Genomic DNA, 8,772 nt, shown 5'->3' with positions numbered 1-8,772 from the left:
AGCAAAGGGACTCATACAGTCTCCAGTTGGCACATGATCTTCATCCTCCTCGGGAGTAACCTACTGGTTGTAGGATCACAGTATCTAAACAGAGAGACCCCAAGGAGCAGGGAAACATGAATGAGAGTTGACAGTTCATGCACACCAGCAGACAGCTACAAAACGTTATTTGACATTAAAAGCGATTTAGAAGTCAGTTTCTCCTTCACTGGAGACAATGTTCTGGTCTATTTCTGTGAGTCAAGTGCTGTTTGAAATATTTATCTATGGAGAGAAACATACTCTTATAAAAATCCTTACTCTAGACATTCACTTTCTATCATTCGGTAGAATCTAATGTAATTCCTCAGAAAAGCTGGGGCTGGGCCCTGTGGTCTTATCAGCCTCCCTCCTTCCCTTCCCCATGAAATGTTCACATGGAAAATCTTGCCTTTACTGAACTCACTATACAATTTGATTCTTTCTGTTCAAATGATACCTACTCTGTGAAATCCTGTTTGGTCCATCCTAAGCTGGTGAGGATTCCCTTCATTAAACGGTATTACAATAGTCTGTTCAGATATTCACCTTTCCAGTTGACTCTGGGACCATGACTGACTCTCCACTGTATCTTCAGAACCAAGACTTGTGGCTAGCTAGGTTTATTTACTGAAGAACATTTAAAATAATTTTAGGCGCATGCTGAGTTTACTGTCTCATAAGTTGGTTATTTTTTTATAATGCCAAGAAATGATTTTCCCTCACAAACCAAATTCTGAATACATAAGGGCCAAAAGTTGATTGGTTCTTCCTCTATTAGACTGCATCCTCTTAAGAGTAGGACAATATGTCTGAATTTTTTTCTCTATGCTGGTCCCTACAAAAGTGTCTGATACAGAAGAGGCACTCAGTAAATACTTGTTGAAAATAAGGACAGAAATACAACATTAAAAGAGGGACCATTCGTATAAAATTGAGTCAGAACAACGGACTTCCAAAAATCACAGTCTAAGTTCACACTGTATTTGTAAAGTAGAAAGAGAAAAAAAATAATTACTTCTGGTTTAGATTTTTCCCCCAAAGTTGCTGAGCTATGTTGATGCTACAAATAGAAAGGGAAAAAATTGATGTTCTAAGATGAACTGAAGCTACTAAAATAGGTTTAAATTTTTCAACCTAAAGTTAAGCTGTCCTTGGAAATAATATTTCCTTTAATTCCCTAAGAGACTGAATATTTGCTGAACATCCTTGTACTACTTTTCCTCGGCTTTGAATTGCTGCAGCAGAAACTTTTAGATTGGTTTTAGGTTTTTGATCTGTTGTTATTATTAGCCCTCTAGTACTCAACTTAGCATTAGAAAAACCAGGGCTAGAAGAAATAAATTCAGCTTCATTTTTGAGCAAGAGTCAGTCTCAGAGAAGTGGTACATCTCAGGATTCCTAGAGGAGACACCTTTAGTTTAAGCAAATCATACATAATCATATTTTCACTCCCCATTTAAAGTTTTATTTTTCAGCTCTTGCTGAGAAGGATCCACAACATCAAATGGACTTAGATGTTTTAGCCATAAATTTCAATAATATAAGATCAAATGTAGCTATTTCAGGAAGGAGGGAGAAGAGAGAGTCAGCTGAGAACAAAGAGACAAATTTGGAGACAAACAGAAACTGCTGAGCCAGAAGAATAGTATTCAGGAATGCCTGGGTACATGGAAGGATCAAGGGCGAGAGACAGGAAAGGAAAATATGATGGAAAAGTAGGCAAAGGCACACTGTAGAATACCTGGTGCACTGTTCAATTTTATTTTGTATTTTAAAATAAGAATGAAGAAATGTGTGCCGCAACACCAAGAGCTCTGCATTCTCTCCTTTAAATTTCTGAATGCTGAATTTTGGAAACTGCTAGAAGAAACTGCACAATGGCCTGGTTCTGCATCCTGGGGGCCGGAGGCAACAACTTCACACAACTGAATGAAAAGTAGGCAACACTACAACGTGACTCTGTTACTGCATAGGTAACCTATAGGTGATGTGATGGAGTCAGCAGCCTAAGATAGAATGATGCTTAGCCTTTTAGGTATTTGGCTTCATTCTGAGTCTAGAATTTTTTTAGTTAAAAATCTCATACCCAGGCTTCTCCTAATTATTTTTTTTTAATTTTTATTGGAGTTGATTTACTTATAGTTGATTTACAATGTTGTGTTAGTTTCTGCTGTACAGCAAAGTGAATCAGTTATACATATACATATATCCAGTCTTTTTCAGATTCTTTTCCCATATAGGTCATTACAAAGTATTGAGTATAGTTCCCTGTGCTATATAGTAGGTCCTTATTATTTATCTATTTTATAAATAGTAGTATGTTTATGTCAATCCCAATCTCCCAATTTATCCCTCTCCCCTCCTAATTCTTTAACTAGAGGTTGTCCTATAATGACTGATGTTTTAACATCATTGAAGGAGGGGTGTTCAAGTTAGTTATACTATAGGACCCTACTGTCCTAATGTTCACACAACCACCTTTTTATTCCTTGGTTATGTGCATTATTATAGCGGTATGCCTAATTGTTAAACTATTTTGCAGAAAAATGCCTGACTCTTTGGGGAAAAAAATCCATCAAAGCATTAGAGACTAAAATCCCATGAACCTTGAATCAGGTATAATGAAATCAAAGCTATCCACAAGTTGACAAGTGAGAAGCAAAGGAGGTTGTATTTTAATTATCAGAAACGAAACATGTTTCAAATATCAGGCAAGATATGAAGATATCTATGCATAAAACACAAGATGCATAGTGCTTTGTGAGATAAAATTATATGTTTTTGAAAAACAGTAAAGTAGATCTAAATAAAAGGAGAAATGTACTATGTTCACGGATTGGAAGACAAAGTAGAGATGTCAGTGTTCTTACAATCAACTAAAATTTAATCTAGTTCAATAGAAAAGTCAAGAGATGACTAACAGAACTTGACAATTTGAGTCTAAAATTTCTGGGAAAGCTGAAGTCCAAAAAAATCACAATACTGAAGGAAAATGACCAGGTAGGGAACAGGACAAAGATTTATTAACAAGTTAGAGTAGTTTTAAAGGCTATTGATAAAAACAGCATGATTTTTGACTTAGTGACAAACAAATAGACCAACGGAACAGAGTAAAATTCCAGGAACAAACTGATGACAATATAGAAACAGCACTTGTCAACTCTGGTATTGCAGATAATTGGGGAAAGGATGGATTACTCAATGAATAGTGCTATATTCATTAGTTATATATGTGGGGAAAATAGAATTGCAATTCCTACATTTTACAAAAAACTTTGTGAATAAACTGCTTAAATGTGCAGGGCAAAACTATAAAACATTTTTTAAAATATGAATTATACTTATCACATAACAGTAAAGAAGCAGTCCTTAAACAAAATAGAGAAATACTCAAATTTGACTATTAAAATGAATAACCTCCATGTCTGAAAAACTACTGTAAAGGAAATGAAGACATGTCACATACTGAGAAAAAGTAGTTGTGCCACATTCAACAAAAAATAGTATTCTTATCAAAAATAGTTGAATCTCCATGTGAAAGACACAAGAAATCCAATACAAAAATGGATACTTAAGCAGGTACTTTAGAGAAGAGGAAACTCAAATGAACTCCCTGAGTAAACCAAAATAATTAAAACAGGTATTTAATTTATAGTCATTTTTGATGAGTAGACCCTCAAGGCACCTTGTAGGAGCAGATGAAAGTTCTCTATTGAAAAATCCACATGACTCCAGGCCTCAAAAACTCCTCATGCATATAGTAGCAGCTCATGGGGTGGGGGGAATACAAAATACAAACAAGGCACATAAGATAGTCATCAGAAACAACAGACATCACAATGAGAACCTAAAAATTATAGATACAGGAATTATCCAACTCAAAATAAAATGTTTAGTTTTTTTCAAGACTTGAAAATATAATATACACACTACTATATTTAAAATAGATAACCAACAAGGACCTACTGTATAGCACAGGGTACTCTGCTCAATATTCTGTAATAACCTAAATGGGAAAAGAATCCAAAAAATAGATACATATATATGTATAAGTGAATCACTTTGCTGTACACCTGAAACTAACACATTGTTAAATCAACTATACTCCAATATAAAATAAAAATTTTTTAAAAGACTTGAAAATGTGAATAATGAGCACAGACAGGTCATTCATAAAAATATTTAAGTACACTACTTCTGGAAATAAATCGAATTGTCTCAGTTCCCTTCACGTCTTGGAGCTCTGTGTTGCTGGCACTTTTGAAGGCAGGTGTGCCAATCTCTATGGGCGTGCCTGGGAGGAATGGAAGCCCAGCCCAAGGAACTCCAGAGACCTTAGAACAGAAATGGTGTTTAATCCCTAGCAATTCCAGCATCTGCTAGCTCCCTGGTGCTGTCTGCACTTACACCTAGCAGCCTTCCATATGTGAATGAGAGATGCTCATGTACTCTTCAGACACTGCTTGAGCCTGGGGAAGGTAGCTCTCCCCTTCAGAGCTCATCTAGTAATTTTCGGCTGTTGACACTGTTCATTGGACATACATACTGCTTTCCATTGGATGGTGACTTACTGTAACAATCAGTGCCAAAGTTGCTCTGGAATCCAACAGGTCTGTCCTTGCTCAGTTTCCAATTAAATGTTGCATTTTCCTCCTATACTCTACAAATTTGATTGATAGTTTGGTTTCAAGAAAGAAGGTAAATTAAACCCAGTAGACTATCTGACATGCTCATAGCTTAAGACAGCTGAGGAACAAGTGGTCTAAAATCTACAGCCCTTTCAATTAATTTAGTGGACTCACTTGGGTCTAATGCTAAGAAAACCCATTTAGTGGCCATGAAGCTGTCAGTCAGAGACCCCTGAGCGAAGAGATAGAAGAGCAATATGATTAAAGTAAAGCAATTACATTTGCCTTTTTTTTTTTTTTTTTACCTTTATGACCAAATAAGTCCCTATATAATTTTTCTGCTGCTTGGAGTCTGCACTATTTGTATTATGATGGGGTGGAAAAGTTTTCTGCTTTAAAGATCAGGCCCCCCCCTTGGGGCTTCCCTGGTGGCGCAGTGGTTGAGAGTCCGCCTGCCGATGCAGGGGACACGGGGTCGTGCCCCGGTCTGGAAAGATCCCACATGCCGCAGAGCGGCTGGGCCCGTGAGCCATGGCCGCTGAGGCTGCGCGTCCGGAGCCTGTGCTCCGCAACGGGAGAGGCCGCGACACTGAGAGGCCCGTGTACCACAAAAAAAAAAAAAAAAAAATCAGGCCCCTGGCTTTTTATGGGTGCACACTAGTTTTTGAAACACAAATATCTTCCATTCCCCATCTGCTACAGCCCTTACACATTAAAAATACCTAAAGATACAAGGCAGACCAGCAGGAGACATTTGTAACATGTAAAAGAAGTAACTAATTTCTGGAATGTAAAAGAATACCTGCAGAGCAGAAAAAGGAAAAGAAGGAATTCGACAGAAAATGGACTAGGGATATGAAATAAGAAGACTCCAAATGGCTAACGAGTATAAGGAAATTCAATGTTAGTAGTAACCAGAGAAATGTGGATTAAAGTAAAAATGAGACTTTGTTGTTCCAGGTTAGTTACACGAGTGTGTTCTGTTCTAAAAATTTATTTACCTGTACACTTAGGATACTTATCTTTTTCTTATGTTTATTATATTTCAACAAGAAGTTAAAAAGGATTGAAAAGTAAAAGCAGTAGAATAACATATAAAAAGAGAGACACCAATGTATACCCTTACAGACTGACAAAAATTAGACAACTGAAATGATATTAAATACTATCAGGGATGTAAGGAAATGCAATACCTCTTACACTCCTAGTGGGAATATAAACGGCCACCATGTTGGGCTGCACCCCACAGGCCTGCAAGTCCCGTGCCTGGCCAGCTTCAAGACGGAAGAGTCAGCAACAGACACATCAATGGTTTAATGGATGGGTGATCTTAAGTGTCTAGAGCAAGGTCCTAGAGCGAATCCCCACCGTGTATGGCAGGACATGGCAGTAGTCTTCGTTACCGGGGGAGAGGAAGGTTACCACTTATAGAGGAAATTGACATCTGGTTGGCTCACTGGTTACCAAGGAAACCAGCAGAGGGGCACGCCCCTCACTGCCCCTTTGATAAGCTATCCTGGTGAAGATGTTCTGATTTAAGATTAGAACAATCACTAGATGGGACAGGGGCAAGAAAGTAGGAAGGTCAGTCATGTGAGTAGGTTGTAGGTGAAGCAGGTACTGACTGGTTAAGCAGGGATGTACAGAGAGCAATCCCAGGGGGAGAAGAATCTGGCACTGTTAGTATGGAACTGAGGATTCTCAAAACTCTAGGACACAATTCCATTCCTGGAAATACACCAAGAAACTCTCATTCAGGTCCACAAGGGAACATGCATAAGGAAATCAGGATCAGTAACAGTTCTTTGAATCTGATATTAAATTTAAAAAAATGAGATATTACACATAAAGTGCTTGGGATACCTTTCCATACTGTTGATGACACAATGGGTTAGTTAATTGGAAGAAAAATAAAAAAAGCAGAAGATGGCAGGACACGCCTGGCTGGATCCAAGATGAAATGTGGAAAAAAATGAAGCTACCAAATTAAATATTGCTCCACTAAATCCATTTTTAGAAGTAAATAAAATTTTCCCTTGATTTCTAGGCTTGTGGAGGGAAGTGGGGGGAAAAATGAAAGCAAAAACAAAAACTTACAGAAGACTGAGTGAATGAAAGAGGTAACAAAGCCTGAAACAATTCAGTTTTTTTAATGTCCCTGGAGCCACTGAAAACCTCAGAAAGTCATTCTGGGTAATACAGATGCTGATGGCCTGAAGAGTCACCAGGAGAGATGAGGAATCATGAAGTGACAAGACAAGCAAAGAAAGTATACTCAGGTGACACAGTAAGCGGCAGAAGGGTAATGAAAAAACAAGACCTTGAAACCAAAGATAAATCAAAGAGCAAGAGTATAGGCAGAGGTGAACTGACCAGAAAGCTGATTACATTTAAGATTCAGAGTCCCTCCCTTGCACAGCTCCATCAAAAGGTCTGCATCTGGGCTTCCCTGGTGGCGCAGTGGTTGAGAGTCCACCTGCCGATGCAGGGGACACGGGTTCGTGCCCCGGTCCGGGAGGATCCCACGTGCCGCGGAGTGGCTGGGCCCATGGGCCGTGGCCGCGGCAGGAGAGGCCACAGCAGTGAGAGGCCCGCACACCACAAAAAAGAAAAAAAAGGTCTGTATCTAACTTTGTATTCTTCATAAAGGTAACCGTCCAAATTTTACAAGGCTAACAGAGAAGCCAAAAGTGCCCCATTTCTTGTCTCCAATCTAGAGATAGGCTCTGTTATTGTTCTGTCCCGCTTATTTTGAGAGTAAAGGAATTACAGGCACTATCTGTCCAGTGGTGTCACCCCGAGACAGCTTTGCCTGGAGAGATACAGACAAAATGTCCAAGGAAGCAGCTAACACTCTCATAGTTTCACCCATCTCCCTGCCCCACCATCAGTACAAAATAAATGCTGTTAGGGATTACCAGAGAAGGAATTTAGAGCCACAGCAGCCAAAACAGCCAAGGAGAAGACAGTCTCTTTCATCCTGAGTCCCACACAGGACAAGGAGGTAATCAGGGCTGCTGCAGCCTCCCCAACATGTGTAGTTGACTGAATTAATTACACAGGTCAGCTTTTCCCCTGTGTGCCCAGAAATAAAATCTAATAGAACTAGAAAGCCTTTGATGAGGACACCAATAGGTCACTGGCCAGATTCACATTTAATATGAGGATTGATTACCTTTCTACCTGGGGATGCATAAGGAGGCCACTGAAACCTGCATAATTGCTACATTTGGGCAGAGATTTTCAGCATTTCACAGACTTGGGAACCAGTTTCACCTCCTGTGGGGTCTTATTATTGCACTCAGTTTGCTAAACAAACGTGTAATCTGTAACCGCTGGCATAAATTACCTATTTCACAGCCTGCTCCAGAGCATGAAAGAAATCAGGGAGAGATAAAGATTCTTTTCTGTAATTCCACCCACTGCGGGCAACTTGATAAAACAGCTTATGCAGTTTATTAATTAAGTGAGCTGACCCCCGAAAGGTAATACACAGCAGCTGGAAGTGTCCAGGCAATCAAAGCAAGCAGATTGGATGTGACCTGCTGGACTGCAGCTCAATTTAATAGAATTGACTGTCCTTTAGAGCCTTGCTACTTTCTCAAAGTGTGGGCCTGTGTCAGAAGCATCTGCATCACCAGGGAGCCTGTTAGGATGCAGATTCTTGGGCCCAGCTCTTGACCCACTGAACAAAATCTACATTTAAACATCCCCAAATAATTCATATGCACAACATGTGAGAAGAACTGGTTTAAAGGAATGATATTGAAATGATCAAAAATTCTCCCCAAGGCTATCTGAGATCTAAGCTCACTGTTGGGATCTGAGACCACATGCAGTGAGTTACTTTACACAGGCTCTGGAATCAGACCGAAAGGATACAAACTCTACATCAACCTTTACCAACTGCGTGCCCTTGGGTAAGTTGTCAACCTCTGTAGCTTCTGTTGACTATAAAGTGGGATAACAACATCACTTTTTCATATGATTGTGATATGCATGCCAAGCTGAGAGCATGTGGCCTGCAATAAGCCCTCAATGTAACTTCATTCTTAATATTATCATTTGAGAGTACAGATGCTTAAGGTGTGACTTGGGAAAGCATAACAAAATCCAATGACCT

This window comes from Orcinus orca, chromosome 10, assembly GCF_937001465.1.
Source record: "Orcinus orca chromosome 10, mOrcOrc1.1, whole genome shotgun sequence".
NCBI classification, from domain to species: Eukaryota; Metazoa; Chordata; class Mammalia; order Artiodactyla; family Delphinidae; genus Orcinus; species Orcinus orca.
Note: the sequence above shows the minus strand (reverse complement) of the source record.